Consider the following 21,465-nt stretch of genomic DNA (forward strand, 5'->3'; position numbering starts at 1 on the left):
TTGTTGTCAAAGCCAAGGTGATGCTGTCACAGACAAAGAGAAACCAACCTGGAAAATTATCCCACTGGGACAGGAAGGCTTGAAAGTGGATTTGTGAGTTAAATGGACTCTGACCGCCATGTACACCAAAATGTAACAGCCGTTGGGAAGAGGGAGTACTGAGTGTCCTTGCTGTTAGTCACCCAACCCAATTCAGGAGGTGCAGTCAGCAGGGGGTGAGCTGGGGGAAGCTGGAAGTGGATGTACAACAGGGGATGATTTGACAATGTGTTTTGAACACCTGAGAGGAGCTGTCTCCCTTACCCATATGACACATCTGAAGGCTAGTGCATTGTAAATGGGAGACTGTGACAACCAGTATTTAAAATGCTAAGTCTAAAACCTTGTGTTTCACTATAATCTCTTACCCAGTGATACGCCCTCCAGAAGGCTGGTGTCATATGCATAAGGAATGAAACAGAAATGATACTGCACACAGACACTGAAGTATTTTGCTGCATGAAGCTTGCTAGATTAACTGATAGAGGTTTGTGCAAACATCATGACTTAGGTTCAACCCGCCTTCCCCTTGGAATTAATCAAAATTCACAGAAACTGCGCTCTGAAGTTGTCTCTTTGTACATTTTGTTTTTCCTCTTCCCTCCATCAAAAGCTTCTTGGGAGCACTGCTTGGAAATACACCTGGGATTCCAGGCACAAGTCTTAACATGCTGACAGTAAGGTTTGAAGGCTGAAAGCTGTTAAACTATAGAAGAAATTGGAGGGGAGTGGAAAGAGAAGCTGGGGTACAACTTAGGTGCTAACTGGGGAGAAGGGAACACTAAGGTTTTTCCTCTTGTCCTTCTACAGTTACACAGGATGCGATCTAAGTTGCATGGACAAGGAGAATGGAAGAGTAGGAAAGAATACGTAAGTGGATACAAAAGCTTGAGGCTCTCATTTACTTGAGATCTGCAGATAACTGGGTGGAGAGGTTCAGTGGTGTGACTGCAGGAAGTGCTGTCTGCTGGAATAGCTGAGTTTAGCAGGGAGAGGTAGTGGTGCTGCGCCGAGCTGGTGCCTATGACGGTGAGATAGTAACTTTGATTGAGCACATAAACAAAGCAAAGTTGGACCTGCTTGCCCTCAGAATGAATTCAAGTTCATTTTAAGTTTGAAACAGTGCACTGAAGGTGCAGTCAGGATCTAAAGCGTGCTTGTGGGGCTCTTGCCACCAACGCTGTGAGGTTTGTTGAAGTGTCTGAAGGCTGCTTTGCATTTTTGTCATGTATTTTTAATGCTCCCTGGTGAGAAGGCAAAAAATGAACCAGGATAGTGTTTATCATTTTAATAGCCTTGACACAGTTTCATTGCTAACTGATTGGAAGCAACAGTATTCACATAATTGCACTTCCTGTTTCAGAGCCTGATGATTTATGTCCCTCAGTAAAGTGGTAAAAGTGCTTTAAAATGATAGCTTCAATAAGAGGTGGTGCAGCTCTGAGGTATTTGCTCCGAATGATTCGGTCTTTACCATTACAGCTGCTGTAACGGGGCTAATAGGGAAGGGGTTAGGTTTTAGACGTGTCATAGTGGTATTGTAATGAGTGTTGTTTATAAACAAGTCATCTGTTTTGCTGCAGTTTTACCTCCATCAAATGGTAATGTTCTTTTCGGCTTCACAATCCCATCCCCATAGGAATGCAGTCATTTGGAGCAGAGCACTCCGCTTCCTAAAGCACTCAGGCTGTTCCCTAGTGCTGCAGAACAGTCCAGCAGCTCATCTCATTGCTATAACTTCATGTCAGTGCCTCAAAAACTCCAGTGGTTTTCTGATGGCTGTTATTCCCCTTTAAATCATAGAATCCCATGTGGGAAGGGACCTCAAGGATCATCTGATCCAACCTTTCTAGCAAAGTATGATCTAGACGAGATGCCCAGCACCCTGTCCAGCCCAGACTTAACAGTGTCCAACACTGGGAAGTTCACCACTTCCCTGGGGAGATTATTCCAATGGCTGTTTATTCTCCTTGTATATATAAAAATCAATGTGTAACTGTTCTTTCCTAGAGCACAACATTTTCCTACAATCTTAAAACCTCATTCTCCTACTTTTTCTCTGTTATCTCCATTGTGTTCACAGTGCAGGCTCCCAAGATACAACATACAAAGGACAGGAGGTGGCACCACCATGTATGTGCTCCTTAGGATATGAAGAATTCCTAGACTTACATAATGAAATCTGAGCCTTTCAATGGGGGTAAGGAAAAGGGAGACCTGCAAGAAGAGTTCATTTTAAATATATATAGATGTATACACACAAAATGAAGCTAATTTTAAATGCTGCTCCAACTATTTTTGGCAGAGCTTAAATCAGCTACAGAAATGTTTGTAGCAATAATTGTGCCAAGGATAATGATTTAGGAATAAGTTAACTGTAGGGAGGCATCTTGTTTGCAATGCCACTTTATATACCACATAATGAACTGCTGGTTTGTAATGTGTGGATAAATGAGCTGTAAGTAGTTCAGGACCTTACTTGACTGAGGGCACTTGCAATCAGATATGTTCCAAACAGGGGAAAATGCTTTTCATCAGCATCTGCTGCCAATTCACATCAAGGCCAGATCATTACTGACTGCAGGTTTCTGCAGTCTGACTGCTGTGAAATGAGTTTGGCTGTTCTCCTCCTAACACATAACTGCCCATGTCCCAGGCCCTCAGAACTGGGACACTTGGTAATTCAGTTCATATTGCTGCTGCCTTCAAGCAGAACTGCATCATGTCTGCTGCATCCAAGAATGAGGGTGGGATTTGCATCCCCCATCACCACGACCCCTTTCTGTGTCAAAAATGAGCATACACCATTATCTGGTGTATTAGAACGGCTCAGTCATATTTCAATGGTGTTGGCTGGACCATGACCTTTAAAATTAGCAGCAAACCACAAATCAGTCTTGGCAGTGCAGAAATGATGGATGAGACAGATGATTCTTCAAGTTTTGGGGACCCCACAGAATCATTTCTAGCATGATAAGGGCAAGTTTACCTAGTTAGGTGCAAGCAGTCCTTCAGTAGCTTTGCTGGTTATAAGTCAACAGGATTTGAACTAATGTGAGCTCTGTGTCTTCATAGAATCCCAGAGTGGTTTGTGTTGGAAGGGACCTTAAAGCTCATCCAGCTCCACCCCCCTCCCATGGGCAGGGACCCCTTCTACTAGAGCAGCTTGCTCCAAGCTGTGTCCAACCTGGCCTTGAACACTGCCAGGGATGGGGCAGCCACAGCTTCTTTGGGCACCCTGTGCCAGCACCTCAGCACCCTCACAGGGAAGAGCTTCTGCCTAAGAGCTCATCTCAGTCTCCCCTCTGGCAGCTTTAATCCTCTGGCAGATTTAATCCTGAGTTTCCATATCATAATACTGCACAGACCTATGAAATTAAACCATTGGGAACCCTTTTCACATTCAGTAGAAGTCAAAAAGGCCACAGGTATGATTAGTTTAATATTGTGCTTTGAATCCAAGCAGCTGAGAAGCACACTCTAGAGCACTCTTCTCTCTCACTGAGCCTTTAGCATCCACATGACTTAGCTTTCTCTGCTGCTTGTGCTGATAAATGAACCAGAGGAAATCTCAGGAACAGCTCTCAGTTATGGAATACTTGATATAAATAATCAATTTCTGTATGTGTGCCATCAACTGGATAAGGTAAAACCTCATCTCGAAGGAATAGGTTGAACCTGCAATTCTAGTGGTCAAATACCTGACAAAATGCAACAAGCACCACTGAAGATTAAGTATTACTTGAACTGGATGCTCATTTGATGAGAATTTATGGTGTGTATCTTAACTAAAGAGCCAGTTAAAGCAGGGGAGGATGAGATTTTAATCAGGCCAGAGAGTTACATTTCTATTGCAGGAGTGATACAGACAATTATCAACATGGAATATGGTGTTACACGCAGCAATTTGGTGTGAGCTTAAACCTCATATCCTGACTGTGCTCTTGCACACACTTCTTGGTGTGGTTTGTGTTGCTGAAATCCAGTGGCTGGGGTCACCAACCAAGCACGGATCTTTCTGTAGGTGGTTACCGGTATGATTTACATGACACTAACTTCACCAAACTTCTCAATCTTGTAGTTGAGGGTTTGGAGAGGGCATAAGGCACAGTTTTTTGGGGCTGGATTTTGGTTTGGTTGCTCATTCTCTTTTGGATCCCCAAGCAAGATGAACCAGAACAATAGCTCTGGCTCTTCTATCGAGTTTGCACAGGCTAATCTGAGACTTGAAGAGTTTGGAGTGTCCTGCGTGAAGGTTTCCACAATATGGGTAAAAATGTAGGTCCTGAGGATGTGAGGGACTTCAATCTGAAGGAGCTTGTTGCTTGCTTTGGTGCCTGCAGCCTGATTGCTGGAGGTTGGTGCTGTGAGTTTGATCCCAGCTGGGCCCATTAGTGGCTTTTAGAAGGGGGGAGATCCCTCAAGGTGTAGCCAGTTACTGTGAGAGCTCCTCGGGCAGCACAACTTGGTTTGCAGAGCATGGAGGAGGTCAGGTAAAACTGTTCTGGGTTCTTGGTTCCTTGTTCTTGTGGGTCTGAGGGTGCTGAGTCACCTGCAGAGCTGGGGAGTAGTGGGAGATATCTTGGGAGGCTACAAAGAACACCAGCAGAGATTGTGGTGACTTGCCAGGGGCTATGGAAGCACCTATGTGCCTCTATCTGTGACGTTGGCTTAGGCATGTGGATCCAGCTGGTGCATTCCCTTGGGCTGAGCTGCCTGCAGCCTTCCTTTGGTTCTTCCCAGAACTGAGGGTGGCTGTGCAGCCTTAAGAGCCCCAGGCGTGGTGGGCAGCAGTTTGTGGCATGCTTCACTTTCCCTGTAGGTGTTTGTACTGCTCATCCCACTGAAGTAAAGCACGGCTGCCCACTGGTTTTAGTTTGCTGTAATAAACCTGGTCCTAAATCCACCCAGGCAGAAATGGATTTAGGTTGAGTGCTGTCCTTCTTCCCCACCCATGTTGCTAAAAGAAACAGCAGCACAATTAACCCCCATTTTCTTGCGTTTAACTCTGCAATCTCTTGTGGCCACAATTGCATTTTATAGGGTGAGGAAGTGTGGGGAGAGAGCAGAGGAAACACAATTGGTGAATGCTCCTAACGTGTTCCTGGTGGGTGGCATCAGGAGGTTACTGCTGGGTGATGTCACTCTTCAAATGCTCCGCTTCATTGGGACTTTCCTTTGGGTCTGAGCCTGTCTCCTGTTGGGTGGTGGCTTTGCGTGGGCCTGGCTTTATGGAGCACAGTTACTCCTGAGCAAACCAGCTCATGGCTCTTTCCCAATCCCAGGAAAGCACGTCTTGCTGACTGCAAACCCTTTTCTGTTGTATTTACTTTGGCAATCCTGACTCTTTTGGAGTTGCTGGTTTGCAGTTAGACTTCCTTTATGCTTTACATAAGAAGACAGGTTATATAAAAATCAAAGAAGCTGATGTTTTCTTAAGCAACTCCCTGGGAAGTTCAGTCAGCCCAGTGCTGATGATGGCTTTTATGCTCCTGGTAGAAATCTGACTCGCAGAATGTAATGGTGGAATTCTTTGCCTAGCTTTATCATTCTTAATCTTGAAGTGAAAACATGGTGTAAAAGAGTTAGAAGACTTAATGGAGAAGTCCTTCCTGTTGCAAGTATACGACTGGTGAAGCAGGAGAGCTTACTTTTGATTTTCACTGCCCAATCTCACTTTGGTGAAGCAGAAAATAGCTGAACTCTAGTACCAGGAGTTGTACTGTCAATCCTTTGGATAGCAATATTCTAGCTCTTCAAGTTAGGTGAAGGGGAGGTGGTTAGTTAAAGTAGTTAATGCTAATTACAAAAGAAGCAATAATGAAATCCCAGACACCTGATTTGTGTGTGCTGGATTTAGCCCATAGCCAGGCAGTGCTATCCTGCTGTGTCACTTGAAGGCTGTGTTATGTCCTCTTTTGTCTTGGGCACTTAGTTGACACTGTTGACATCTTTACCTTGCCTAACTCTGCAGTTAGTGATGAAGGTGCTGTTCACAGTCCTTGCCTTGCAAAGAGCTGTGAATATGGCGTAGAAAGGAGCAGTGAGTAAATCACTGATAGTACTGGGTGGTTTGGATTTCCAGCCCAAACCTGGGCCAGTGCAGTGTTAATGTTTGATGCCTCTGCAGATATCGAGTCTGAGGATCTCAGACAGGGTCCAGATTCGCACACTGGAAACAAGGACTATGAATAACTTGCTGGCTCCATTCTCAGTGGGCTCAGCCATGGGCAAAGATCAGGCAGGCTACCAAGGGGGATGGATTTTATTGCCTAGAAGGCACAAGTTTTTGTGCTACAAAGCAGGAGGCTCTGCTCATAAGTGCACAGAATCACTTCCATTCTTCACAGGCTGTCAGTCATTGTGGCAGCCTGGAGCAGCTCTAAGTGAGCATCCATTGTTAATTACTTTCTCATCAATTTCCAAGGAGAATGGCAAAGATCCTCACTAAGTTAATTGCATGATAGATGAGGGGTGCTCTGAACCACGGACTGTTTCCCTGCTGAAAAGCTTTGGGGTTGTTTTTTTCCCTCCTTTTTATTTAAAAATCAGTTTCAAAAAGCCAAATTAAAAGAAGTTTAAAAAAAAAATAGTTAAATCCCAAAGAAATTCCAATTGGAATTACTCCAGTGTCCTAAGTGTACTATTGTCGTTCTGCTTTCATAATGTGAGACGTTTTAATTGTTATCTCTCAAGGGGCATCAGCTTAAATCTGCTCTCAATACTTCTTATTTGGGGTAGGTTTATCATTTTAATAGCCCATTGGAGCATGGAGCATGGAGCAAGGGATTTAGGCTGGGCAGGAAACATGGAAATAGAGGACTACGTCAGGCTTTCTGTACTTGGCATACACAGCATTGATGCAGGTTTGCAGCAGCTTTCATGAACTGATGAATTTGGAGAGCATTTCCATGCCTGTTGATATGAATATTGTTTTGAAAGTATTATTTGTGTTGCAATTCCTGCCTTCAGGTGAGGGCTGGAAATTCATCCCTTCTGCAGTGTTTCAGTGTTATGCTCAGAACAATATCCAGACTGAATGAGAGCATATTGCTTTTCTGCACAGATTCAAGGTCAGCAGAGGGATAGCTCTGTGACTGCAATGCAAGAGTCTTTCCTTTTGGCTTTCCTCACTGACCTTGAACAAGTTGTGTGTCCCTGCCCACAGCAGGGGGGTTGGACTAGATGATCTTAAGGTCCTTTCCAACCCTAACGATTCTATGATTCTAAGTTACTTGAGAACAGAAAGGCAGCGTTATTTTCAGGCTTGGTGGAGAGCACATTGAAGGGCTGGGAAGTGCTCAGGCTCTGCAGAAGTGTGTGACATGCTATCCGGACTTTCTAGCTCTCTGTTGTTAGGGAATACAGCACTTAAGCACCACTTGAAAACTGAGGAGTAAATGGGAAGAGTTTCTCATATGCCCAAGAGTGTCATCTCACAATAGCTCTGTCTGTGAGCCTGTGTCCATGCCCTCCTTGACGTATCTGCGTCCTGTTTTAACTGCAAAGGAATGCTGAAGTACTGGTGAATCAAGCTTGCTAAATCCAGTGCTGGGCCAAGCACAGAAGTCAGGGGAGTGGGAGAGAAAGCAGTAGTTAAGATGGTGCTCCACAGGGAGCCAGGTCACAAGCTGTAGTAGCTTATTACTCTATGGAGGACTGCTGTAGAGATTCCTCTTGGGAGAATGGGTGTTTCTATGGTGAATCTGAAAAATGGGCAAGAGATCTGGAGAATGATAGGCAGAATGTATGACACACATCAGATTCCAAAGACCCAATGGTGAAATTGGATTCTGTTCATTGTCCAGCTACAACCTGGGACTCCCGCATGCATCTTCCTGAAGTATATGCATTGGAGGAAAGATCATTTCAGTGCTGAATCTATGGCCTTGCAGCCCTGATAATACTGATAGCAGGGTCTCTCTGAAAATGTGCAGTCTTAGGTGGGCTTTATCTGTGGGAGCCTAAAGCCCTGTTCTGCACCAGCACCTTGTTGTCTTTGCCTTCCTGCATGTCTTTGCCAGCTTTATGTATTACACAGAACCTCTGCTCTGTCACCACATTGTATGTTTGTGACCATACACACCCCAAAGACCAGGTATACCAAGAAGGATGCTGGCTTGTCAGCTTGGCTGCTGACAAGGGCCTCTTTAATCCTCTGTGCATTGCTGCCCTACCTCTTTCTTGTACAATGCAGTTCCCACTGCCTCAGGCACTATCTGTGAGGCCTGTCTGATTATTCCTGCTTTTACCAGTATCCCAGTAAATATTGTCTGAAGACAAGGTATGTATTACTGATGTGCTGGTTTACAGCACACCACACTGCTCTTTATTGCAGGGTCATGCAAAATCCAGGACCATGACCTTTGGAAAGCTCTCACTCTCCCCTAAGGAATTTCACGAGTAAATCACTGACTTTTCTTGCTGATTATTGCAGTTAAACAGTGAGGAACAAGTCTTCTGCCATTCCTTTCTATACAGTGTTCTATCTGCTGAAGTATCAGGTACCTGATGGTGACTGTCGCTTGAGCTGCATGTCCCAAAAGTTAGATTCTATTTAAAAACTTGATCCTGGAGGCTTCCTTTTCCTTCAAACCCGTCTTGGAGCAAATGTCAAGTTGTTTCAAGTTTGATTTATGAAAGTCATGATTCATGCCAGCTACAAGATCCCCCTTATGCCTTCCATTCCCTGTGATAGCTGTGCCTTGCTAAAAATACACCTTCTGAAGTCAAGGAGGTGAATAAGACTTTTACCTCTCCGAAACAAAACTTAGTTTCAAGAGTCCTCATGCAGGAGCAGATTGAAGAAGCTGAACTAAACGCTTGTGGTAGGGAAGTTTCTGTCCCTTCTGGAGGTAAGACTCTGGTGTCATAATCTCTAACTAGATATAGCTCAAAGCAAATGCTAGCCCTGCTCACAGATGCTCTCACTCATGACTTGTTTCTAAGAATGCTCCTCTTGTTAAAAGAGCTAAATCGGTCTGAAAACAAGTTTTACAGCTCAATCCCAGCGCAGAGATGGCTGGAGATACTTGCTCTTGTTTACCTGTTAAGCACTGTGTAACTACGTCAGTTCTTCAATGAGTTTTCTCTACCAACCAATGATGGCTTGAAGAGATAAGTGCTTTCTTTATAGCCCCTGACCTACGCAAGTAAACAAGAGGCTGGTTATGACTGGCATGGAAACAGGACCTGGCCTGTTGCAGCACAGTCATGTTCCAGCCAGATCTGCAGTTCTTGGGCTGGAAGAATAATACGCCTAAAAGGGTGGGTGGGTGGACAGAGGGAGTGTGTGTTCACTTGTTCATGCCCACCCAAGGAGCAAGGTTCTGATAAGCTTCTAGTTCCAATGGTGTTTGCTGTAACTGAAGGATCTTTCATTCTGTTCATGTTACATGAAAGCTATAAAGAGGGCTGTGATGCTGAGTGATGTGTGCAAGAAGCTGAGCGTAGTGATTGTAGTTTACACCTCTTAGTATTTATGTATATAGATCTTTGGTGTCTCTTTCCTCTGAAGTAAAAGCTGTAGCTGATACCAATTCTGTCTCTAATGTGTATTGTAGTACGAGCCTGTGTTTCTGTGGATGTGTCCAGGTCATGCTGCATGCAAGCAGCGTGTCAGGGATTGAGGGCTTCACGCATTGTGTTTGTTCCTTAGGCTCCTGGTACCCTTCAACAGAGCTAATTCCCACTTTTCCACAGCAGGACCCCCTTTATCCACTCTGGCTTAGACCCCAGTGTCTATTCAGCAGAAGGGGGACTGTGTGCTGAAGCACCTTGCTGAGCACTCAGACCTCAGGGCTCACTCCTGCTCTCCTCTAGGGAGTTAGGGAGGCTCAGGAGTGTCACTTCCACTTGGGAGGCAGCGTTTCCTCCCATAGCCCGTGCATCTTGCATCCGTGCAGCAGGAGGTGGGGCGTGTTGTAGAGGAGAGGTTGCTCTCTATTTGATGTTCGCATGGCTGTCGCTCCACCCCTTCCCCATTGTTGTGCCAGCATTTAACAGGGCTTCTTTCTGGTTCTGTGTTGGAGGCCTCTGCCTTTCCTGGGAGGTGCAGAGTCCTGTGGTCATATTTATACGCAGGAAGAAAGGCAAGCCTGTTCCCTTGGACAAAGCTGGCATTGTGCTACATGCTCAAATAGAGGCTTGTCAAAGGCTCCGTGCTCTAAACATCCCTTGGGCAGTGCCTGCTCGCAAACCCCAGGCAGCTGAACAGAGTGAGTGCCACTTACGTGAGGCTCCTTTTGTCTCCAGGGGAAGAAGGCAGTCTCTAAGCAGAGTTTAATGCCCTCTGCTACCTGGTGGAGTTGGTGTCTAGTGTTCCTAAAGAGGGCTGGAAGAGCACTAAGGCAGAGAGGAGGATGCAAGAGGAAGCAATTGTGCAGAAGGAACAAAGGCAATAAAGGAATGCTGCCCCAGTTGATAGAGGCTCTGGACAAAACCAGGCGAGGGGCCTTAAGGGCTATTCATGCATGAAGTTGTAAGAGTTTTGCTCCATTCCCTGAGCTTCCTGCCTGTGTCATTGCCCAAAGTATCTCCTTGGTACACTCCTGGGGGTGCAGAGCTGCCTTGTAATTGGCACAGGCCAGCTATCAGAGGTGTTTGACAGGCAGGCCCACCAGTTTTCATCCATTAGTGCAAGCTGTGCAGTATGAACATACCCTGCTACATACTTTGGGGGAACAAATCAAATCTTCTCAGCATAGACTACCTGGAAGGAAGCAATGCAGTATAGCCCTTCCCTTGAATGCTTATTTGTGTTTATTTACCTTATAACAGTTGTTGTATATGCACAAGCTGTTTCTGAAAGCTCAGATTTCTATGTTTCTACAGGTTGTTTTTATCCTTTTCAACCATTAGGAGCTGGTCAGTTAGACTGAAGTCTTCCAGTCTTGTTTTGAGAGGGTTTTGATGGGGGTTTGACAAAGCTCAGAGTACTCCTGATGGTTGTAAAGGTTTTTGTGCCAGACTTAGTTCAGAAAGCGCTGGAGTACCTTTCATCACCACTGAGTAAGACAGATCCTGTGCGTCATGTTCCGGACCTCTTTTCCTTGATGCACTGCTCCTTGTCAAAGCTTTGACATGCTCTGAGGAGACGTCTCATTCTGCAGCAGCTTCCTGGGGTAGTAAGTGGTGTGTGAATGACACCTTGTGGCACATGGCATAATCGCCACATCTGCAGGATGAAGGCCGAGCCGTTCCATAGCTCTCTGTGCTAAGTGAGCACACCCCAGCCTGATGTATTCATCCCCAAATCCCACAGCCTCTTTGCTCCCTGAAGGCCAAAGCAGACGAAGCTGATGGAGTCTGGCCAGTGCAGGAGCCGTTAAGCAAAGCAAATCCCATCTTTGCCTCTGGAATGTGCTGGGTACCACTCCCGAGCTGATTCCTTACACCTTGTAGCACATCAGAGCAGTGAGATGGCAAGACACAAAGTATTAACCACCAGAAGGAATCCAATCTCCAGATTACATTTTTAGAACAGCTCAAGGATCAGCTCAGCAGCATTACCTGACATTTTAATTGGCTTGGTTGTGAATAATTATGTATTCCATAGATGGAAAATAATGGGGGTTACTTTATTTTTCATTACAGATTATTTCCTCCTTCTACAAAGCAATTTCAGTAAGAAAATGTATTTCTGATTAAGAGAGAGTGCTGAATGGAATCTTATTATCTGTCCTGATGATAAGAGAAAGGCTTTCTGTTGAATGAGGGAAGGGAAAACTCTAACATTGCATTTAATTTTAGTTTGCTACCTATACATAAAGAAAATCTTCTACTTCATGAGACGTTCTCAGCTGGAAAAATATAACAAAGAGAACAAGTGGGGAGATAATATTTGGAAATCTAATTCAAAGCATATGCTGCCCTCAGATAACACAGCGAGAGCTAATCTGGCTCTACAGGTAAATATCCCTTCAGGAGACTCAGAGCTGAACAGTGATTAAGATGAACCGAGTGTGTAATTTCATGAATTATCCACATTCTCACTTCAGATTCAGCAGGGAGAGTGCTTTATCTAATGCCAAACTGTCTGAACTGCTCTCTGATGGCACCTTCATTATCTCCAGGGTTGATTTTTAAGGGAAATTTTAATTCTCAACAATACTGTTGGTTTGAAGGCTTCTAGATCTTGGTAGAGCTCTTAAAGTGGAGTTGGTAACAGTGATAACCAAGCATACCCTGGGTGAATGTGGGGTTTAGTTTATGAGTTGGTCTTCTGTGATGTTCAAACTGAAACAGGGCAAGTTCAGGTTGGATATAAGGAGGAAGTTCTTTACTGTAAGGGTGCTGAGGCACTGGAATGGGCTGCCCAAGGGAGTTGTGAATGCTCCATCCCTGGCAGTGTTCAAGGCCACGTTGGACAGAGCCTTGGGTGGCGTGGTTTAGTGGGAGGTGTCCCTGCCCATGGCAAGGGGGTTGGAACTGAATGATTTTAAGGTCCTTTCCAACCCAAACCATTCTATGATGTGAATATCAGCCCTACCAGGACTGATGGTTGTTTAAACACAGTAAATATAAGTTACTGAAGAGTTGAACTGCATTTTTAGTCAGCAGAGAACAGGGATGTAAGCAAATCAATAGATGTGATGTGAAAAGCATCAGGTCTAAACTGAAAAAAAGTGCTTTTGGATGAAAGTATCTTTCCTGAATGTGCTTTTCTGTGGAAAACAGGATTTTTCTAAGCAAAAGGCGAGTAGATTTGGGTCTGAGCATCATGAAGCCTGTGTTGTCCTGACAGTGCTCTGCTGCAGAGGGATATGTGAGATGGGATGATGGAAATAGCACTTTGTTAATGGAGATGTGGTCATTGGAACAGTCTGGGCAATCTGAAGCATGAATGTTCCATCTGAAGGGATCCCATGCCCTCAAATACAGGATAGTGTCAGCATTGCCAGTCCCAAATGCCTACAACCACAGAGCTGCTCACTGCTTAGCTTTCATAGATGGCTGCTACCTGCTCCACACCAAAATGAAGCAGAATTCCTCCACTAAGGGTTTAGGATTCAGTTTGTGTGTGTAAATAGGAATTGAGCACTCCAGTTCTACATGCTGAGATCCCAGGACATCAAAAACTGTCACAGAAATGGAAGGAGTGCCCTGAAGTGATTGCTTCAGGCAGGGGAAGGCTTTGAGACTTTCAAAGCCAAGCACTAGCTATTCAGGAGTTGATTACTGTGAAGGAAAACACATAAACTCAGTCATCTGCATACTGTAGCTCTTCCTTGGTACTGCTGCCCTTAAAATTGATTCTCTGTATACAGGGGTTGTGGCAATTACACTTTTATAAGGGAGTAAATGTTTAATATCGCTGTTTAATAGTGCATGGTAAAACCCATTTTAAGAGCCTGAGTGTCCCTGCTGCTACTTCGCTTTTTAGCATTGATGAACACAGAGGGGATTGAGGGATTAAGTGAAGATGGAAGAGTAAGGACACCCCTTTACTGTATGTGCATTTATGCGGAGCAGGAAGCAGATATTCATTGGTCTGCCTTGCAGCAAGACAGACAGATCTGTTGTGGAGCTGCTCTTGTCCTGAATTTAGCAGCTAATTCATCTTCCTTAGAGAGAGAATGCAGCTGCATCTTGAAAGGCAAAACAGATAAGAAAGTCTTTGACCTACAGACCTGGTCCACAGTTGTCAGGATGGAGTCTTGGCAATGGGTTAGAAAGTGTGGTTATTTGCTACTTGGAGGATTCAGTAACACAGAACACACTTCAGGTAGCAGCCTAAGGATAAAAGCTTGGGGAAGGCATCTTGTTGGGTCTGTGCCCAAGCAGCAGCTCTTGCAGCTATGGTTTTTCCCTGCCACAGCTGGGAAATCTCCTTTGAGGCATGAGAGGATGCTCAGGCCATGAGCAGACTGTGCCTGAGATGATGACTGAGGAGATTCCAGTGGCTGCACTGGAACAGGGTCGGCACCTCCATGCCTTCAGACTTAAGGATAGTGAAACCAAATGTCTTTTCACAGTCAATGTGATATTTTAAATTGTTTTCTTCCCCCCACCCCACCCCATTTTCCTGCCTCTGGGAAGACCATCTCTAGGGCAGCAGATGCCATCTGTCCGATGCTCTGTTTCCATGGCAGTTCTGGGGCTGGTAGGTTACATTTATGATAGAATGCCAGCACTTCGGGCACAGGGAAGCCTTTGTTATCTTCTTATTAAACAGCAATGTTAGTCCTTTGAATTGTGTTTCCACTTTCAGGAAGTATCAGAACTGATTTTGGAAGGAATGGAGTTCTAGCCTTAAGTAGCTGGGGGACTTTCTCATAAAGTATTTTTCATTTTAGTGCAATGTAATGTATAAAACTGCTCAGAAAAGGGAAAAATACAGCACCATTCGTTTAGATGCTGCAAAACATGCTTCTGCAAATCCCATTTCACATCTGTTTCCTTAACCCCATGGACCCTGTTCTTTCACTCTGGAAGTAATCCTCGTGCTGAAGAGGATAGCAGTTAGAGTTGAATGATAATGAAAAGCTGATGTGGAAGGAGGGGATCCCTAAAAGTCAAGCTAATGATCAGGTGAGGGGATTAACACCTCTTCCCAAGTAACCTCCAGCAGTCTGTTGGGAGGCTGTTATAGCACAGGGCTTGTAGCTCGGAGAGTGGTTCACTTAGGCAGCATACAGTACAATTAACTGCCTGCAATTAGTATGAGTGCTTTAATTACTGTGTTTACATTTTGCAGGCTCTCTGCTCTGAGCAGACAAAGCTTCCTCTGCATATAAAGCTGGGCATAAGCATTTTGCTTTTCACTCCTGTTTCCCTACCATATGCTAATTTGAAGAGCTGAGATTGAGTTTGGGCAAATGATTATCTAACTCAAATAACAGAATATAAAGCAGCAGAGTTTGGATGGTTGTTTTGGTGTGCCTTTTGCCTTTACACTTAATGGAAATGGATGTTTGCTAATCACTTCTCATTCGTAACTATTCCTCCCAATTGCAAGCACGCACAAAATGGACTTGAAAACCTCTTCAAAACCTGTTTTGTCTGGAGTTGCTTTCTTTTCCCTAAACACTTCGGTTGAACAGGGGTCTTTGCTGTCGCAGGAGGGTGTTTTTTACCTCTATCCCAAGTGGCTGCTGTCTAAAGCATGTTTGTGAGGTGCTTCAGAAGTTAACCCCACAATATCCTCAGCTCCTTTGTGGTGTCAGATCTGGCTTTTGAAAATCCACAACTCCCACACTGTGTAAGTCAGCGTGTAAGAAGAACGAAGCCTACTCTCTTAGCTTTCTTATCTACTCAGCCTGCCTCACTTAAAAGGAAAGAAGAGTCTCTGCTCTTTTAGTTACATTATTTGTTTGCTGTCTTAATGTCTTTCACACAAACTGACTGCTTTTGGAAAGCAGCATTTGTTTAAACTCGCATGATTGAGTTCAGCTTTGTGTGGAGTGAGAATCCTCATGCGTTGCTTTTCTGGTTCCCTCTACTTCTGTATATTACATGATATAACATGCTCAAAAAAGCATGTGTTGCCAGTATGAGAAGCAGGAAGTCAATGATGGCAAATCAATAAGTGTTATTGTCTGTGCTTTGCCTTAGAGAACAGATGTGCAAACAGATATGAAAACCAGAGGGGAGAAGTCAGATGTCAAGCCCAGCTCTCTTCCTTTTGGCTCGGTGTTAAGGACACTTGCAGGTGGGTGGGCAAGCTAAATACAGGCAGCATAACACCAGCACATCTTGTCAGAGATGGTCTTTTGTTTGTTCAGAGGTTCTGCTCCAAATCACTTAAAGCTCAAGGATGTTTATGGCTAGGATCATTTGAAGGCCTGTTTCTGTGTTCATACTTTTTGCATGTATCTTATCTTACCAAGTTCCCACCAAAACCAGGACAAAACCCAGTTTCATTAAGACCCGTCATCTTACTCGTTCAACCTCTTCCTCCTGTCAGCAATTCTCGCTGCTGGAGAGTCTAAATCAGAGGAGAACATAATGGTCAGCTAGTCTGGTTCTTTTAAACAACAAGCCCTAACCCTGAACTAGTGATACCCACTTAACCTTCTACTTGCATTAGTTCTTCCTGGAAGCCACCCAGCCTTGATTCCAAAGATTTCAAATGGGGGAATCCCCAATGTTCTTTGGTAAACTGCTCCCATGCTTTAATTTCTCTTGTGGTGACTTCTGTAATGCTTTTAGACTTGCAGGCCACCTTCAAATTAAAGCAAGATGAAGAATGATCTGTTTAAGTGATGCCTTTTGTGTACCATCCCAGGGCCCTTGGCAATAGGAGCTACCACCAGGCAAATATTTACTTTACAAATTGGGTTGAACAAGATGGAGAGACTGAAGCATTTAGTGCTCTAATTGGAGTAAATGATCAGATTATGTGAGTAAATCTATGTGGGAGAGGTCACTTATCTGTTTGCCTTATCTTAATGCATGCTCCAAAATAGGAAGGCAATGATAAGGGTGGTTCATGAATAGAGGGGGAAGGCTGAAGGGGCAGAAGTCAGAGGACAGAGGGATGAAAGTGAAGCAGCTTATAAGTGAATATCCCAAGCCTCAAGATTTAACTCTGCATTCTGCTGGTGTAACAGGGGGCTCAGATGCTGAAGGTTTGCATGCTGCAGGGTAGGTGGAGTGGGATGCTCTAGGTCATTGTTTCCTCTGTGGTGTATGAGACTGCATGTCCCAAAACAGTTAATATTCTCTTTATATCAAGCCCTTTTTAGACTTGGCAAGTTGACTGACACGATCAAGTAAGTCTGAAAATACAGTTTAGGGTTTCCTCTGCTGTAATAGCATCATAGAGAGCAGAAAACACATTACCTTACTTACACTGTTCTCTTCTTGGGGGATGTTATCTATTTTAAAGGTATTTGTATGTCACTGGGTATTAATGAGCCTTGAGAGGGGATGCAAAAATAGAATGTGGTAGAAGGATGTGTGAATATGCAAGTTATTTCCGCAGGCTGTGTTTTATGACTTGATTAGCTGGTAGTTGATTAGTGAGCTCTGGGATAGTATGCAATCTTGCTGCTCTCCTGGTTTCCCTAAATACCCTAAGTAGTAGATGAGCCATTTATCCTTGGGCAGGAAGAGATTAAATATGTTTTTAAGCCATAGGTTCCCTCTTTGGCTATTCTTCACACTGGACAGGTATTTATATGTATAGCTGTCAGTAACTCTGTGGTTAAAGAGATGTCTACAGCAATACCCATTGATTCTGTGAGAAATAAAGCACCCCAGCTGAAAAGGAACGGACCTTGCAGGATTCAGAGCATGGGTTTGGTTTGTTCTGTTCTAATTGGGTCTCCCAAGGCAGTTCATGGGAGCTGGGAGCTGTTCTTAGCCCTTCCTCACTTCTCCCTCCTCAGTCCTGGGAAACTTATAGCAGTTAATTGCTAATACTTTAATGCATGTGGAATAGCAGGCTGCTTCTGGGGTAAGCTGACCTAAAGCAACGGACTGCTGGAGCTGTATTTAACTTCACTGAATGTTCACAGTGATTCATTATATAGCTCTAGGTAGAACCTGGCTGAACGTGGTGGTGTCACTTTGCAATGCTTTGATTGTAAAGCTACAGGCTTCACAACTACATGTTGTAACGTACAAACTACGCTTAGTTTATGTGTGTGTGTGGCATACCTCAATGGCAGCAGCATTTCTGATGTGTCTTTGAGGAGGTGAAGGAATCTAAGTTGTAATGCACATGAAATTATCAGCCTTGAAAGCAGTATATGCAGCTGAAGAGGGAAAAGACATAGCAATATATCAATTAAAATGGCTACAAAAGGAGGTCACCAATTTGCTGGAGTGGACAGACATGCATTGGATGTATCTTTCCAAAGAGTTAATTCTTCTTTGTTCTATAGTGTACAAATCTTGGGTTTCTCTTATCAAGACCTCTCCCATCATTCACAATTGCTATCGCCGCTCTACCTGAAACACTTGGGCTTCCTACTGTGAAAAGTCTATATCCTCCCTCCTTTCCTCCCCCCTTTAGTTTTCACTTGCAGTCGCAGCACAATCTCTGCCCTCTCCAGTGCTTGGGGAGTGGAAATCCATGGATCCAGATCCTGTTGGTGTGGCCACTTGGGGGTGTTAGAATGCAAGGCGTAGTGCCCTGCTCCTGCCCAGGGAGCACTTCCCTTTCCAGCAAAGCCTTTCTGCTTCTGAAAGCTTGGTTTTTTTCCAAAGAGGTCAGTTTTTGGCTTGCAGCATCAACTATTGTTGCAATAACAAACAAAGGACCCCACCTGAACTGCAGCCAAAGGAATCCCTTCTCTGACACACCACTCTCAGCATCATTCAGTCCCAATAGTGGTAGCTCCAAGTATTAGCCAGTTCTTCACCCACCTTTTTAGGTGGTGATTTGGTCTGACTGCTGCCTCTTCTGAAGGTTACAGGAGACTAAACACAGGCAGTTAACTTTGCTGCTGTTTCTCTGCTCCCAAAACGTATAAGTACTACTTAAGGGCACTCCTGTAAGAGAAAACTGAAATGCTCTGTTGCAACTTTGAACTAGAAATAGCTACGGATGGGAGGAGCATGGTGAGCTCTTCATCCTCACAGGAGCTTTTGACTATTTCAGGATCATAAAAGGAGTGGACACTTTGAACACAGGAGTTGTGTTGTAACCAAACTTTTCATACAGTCATCAGCAGCAGGTTAATCCTCCCCTCTCAACGCACACCTACTCCTGCAAGCTGTTTCTTTATACCGGTTGCCTCTTTGCTAATAAGCTTTGAAAAGCAAGTTCGTTAATGTGCTCCCTGCCAGACTGTGCTTTAATGAGCCTTTCTCAATGCTTCCTATCTTATCTGGAGCTTGATAAGTACAAAATGTTCCTGTGACATTGCTATAAATCACATTTTATTGATGCATCTCAATATGAAACGCCTGATGCAGTCTGATGGTGTCTGTTTGCTTTGGAAGGGATAATGTTGTACAAATACAGGGCTGAGGTTTTCTTGTGACGTGGGGATTGCTGGGAAAGGATTTTCTTTGAGGTAGATGGGAGGCTTTTGCATGCATTGGAAAAAGGGGGATGTTGCCTGTTGTCTTCCACATCAATCCGTTACGGAATTGTGTCAGGTTAATGTTAATTTTGATCACTAATTTAATCTAAAATTAGGAAAATTGGGACTTTTTCTATTTCCCCTCTCAGGAATACATGAAAATTACTGGACTGCCTTTGCTGTATACAGGTAGGCTGCCTGTGCTTCAGTCTGCAGAAGACCTGAGCTGCTGATTGCATTAGGTGCTTCTGTTCTGCTCTGTTGGCACATGAATGCATTTAAGATGAAGGGAGTAACTGAGAAGGTGGATGTAATAAAAAAGCCTGCCTGGTGCAAGCCATACAAACCTAGTGGTGATGTGAACTGTGCTCAACATGAGGAACCTACAGGCAAAGGTAATCTGTGCTGGACCAATTGGTTTCACACATTAACCTTGAGCAGCTTTAAGTCTTAGTGCCAAACAAATTGGCTGAGAATCCTTGGAGGCCAAGCCCATCTGTCTGTGCCCTGTACTCCACCACAGAGAGGTGGAAAAGGACTTTTGCAAGTGTTATTTAGCTGGGTTTTCCAGAGTGAAGATTTCCTGTCTGCACAGAGCAGCCCTGCTGTGGGATGTGTATGTTGGAAAAGTTAAATTCCTGTGATTAATCTTACAAGCATGAGTTTAAATACCTCCATGCCTTCTGTATCCATAAAAGAAACACAAGGTGCTTGTCCTTCATCGGCTGTGTGGGTGGGGAAGCGAGCTGTGACTTTGAACTCACTCTGATGGATGTTGCTTAGTGATGGTTTCCCATTGCTATGGGCAGCATCTGTTGGAGGAACGCCTGTCGTGCGTGTTCCTGGGTCCAGGCTTGGGTGTGATAGGGTTTACAGAGAGCAGCGTCAGTCACGGATGTTTTGCAGGGGTTTTGTTTCAACGCTTTCAGCTAGCGGACGTTGTTATTCATGCTGCTGTTTGTCTACCTGCAAAGCAGGCCGGATCCTTCAGCCCTTCCCCAGCAGGTCTTTCTTTTCCGTGGATGCCAATTTTAATGGGGATCAGGAAGTTGAACGTGGGGAAGCTGATTGCGTTCGGGTTTAAACAGTGAAGCTCGGCTCTTTTCACTGAGCCTGGCTCTCAGCATTCGCCTGTTCTTGCATGTGAGAGTGCCTTTGAAGTCACATTTCAATACTCATCCAAAATAACCTTTAAAATAGAACGGTTTGGGTTGAAAGGACCTTAAAGCTCATCCAGTGCCAACCCCCTGCCATGGGCAGGGACATCTTCCACTAGAGCACATTGTAAATCTCCCTTGGCCTGTCCCTACATCCCTTGTCCCAAGCCCCTCTCCAGGTTTCCTGCAGCCCCTTCAGGCACTGGAGCTGCTCTCAGGTCTCCCCTTCAGGAGCCTTCTCTTCTCCAGGCTGCCCCAGCCCAGCTCTCTCAGCCTGGCTCCAGAGCAGAGCTGCTCCAGCCCTCGCAGCATCTCTGTGCCCTCCTCTGGACTCGCTTCAACAGCTCCACATCCCTCTTGTTGCCCCAGAGCTGGACACAATATCCACGTATTGCTAACCATTCCCTTTCCAGAGCCACTGCACCATCCACTTGGAAGGTCCCAGGTTCTTGCTGTTCTGCTTTTGGTGCAGTTAAACAATGAAACCCATCAGTCTGTGTGATAACTGCATGCATACCTGTTTAGACATCCACGCAGGTGTTTGCTTAACAGTGTTGTGTAATACATGCTGTGGGTGACAATAGGCGCACAGAAACGTGCCTTTGAGTTAAGAGCATTGACAGTTTAAGAGCATGTTTCCCTCTTCTCTAAAATGCATGTGGCTGTGTTATATTTCCAGCTCTCTAATGAGGACAGACACTTCACCCGACCAAATTAGACGTGTCCTGTGTGTTCTCTATAGCAAACGAGATGGGAAGAAAACAGGGCATTTTGTTTGCTTCCTCCTGACCAAGGCAGAGGCTTTACTCAACTGATTTTTCTGGTCTAACAACATGTAATCAACAGAGACAGCAATTTGAAGTGCCTGTTTTAATGAAGCTTTAATTGTGCAGGTGCTCAGCAACTCTATTACTGACTCCACAGCTTTCAGGGTGGAAAAGGGCAGCTGCTGTGATGGAAGAAAGGCGATCAGACCTGGGTATAACAATGACATGCACAATAATAACACAGCGCTGTATGAAAGGAGAGTGATGTTTGCAGCGGGGCTCAGTTGGCATTGCCAGGTTTGTGGTTTCATGTGTCTGCATGCAGGAAAGGAAGCAGTTTCTGTACTGGGCTTTGCTGTGAGAATGGACATTTCTTACCAGAAGGATGGTAAAATGAAGTGAAAAATAGAGATGGTGAAACGGATTCTTCAAGCCTTGAATGAAGCATTCTGTGTGGGCACTCATTAAGTTGTGATTGTTTGCTAAGGACTTCATCACCCTGGAAGCAGGAAAACATCACTTGGA

This window comes from Pezoporus wallicus, unplaced genomic scaffold (genome assembly GCF_028554395.1).
Source record: "Pezoporus wallicus isolate ANWC-B61680 ecotype Strahan unplaced genomic scaffold, APGP_CSIRO_Pwel_v1 contig_14689, whole genome shotgun sequence".
NCBI lineage: Eukaryota > Metazoa > Chordata > Aves > Psittaciformes > Psittacidae > Pezoporus > Pezoporus wallicus.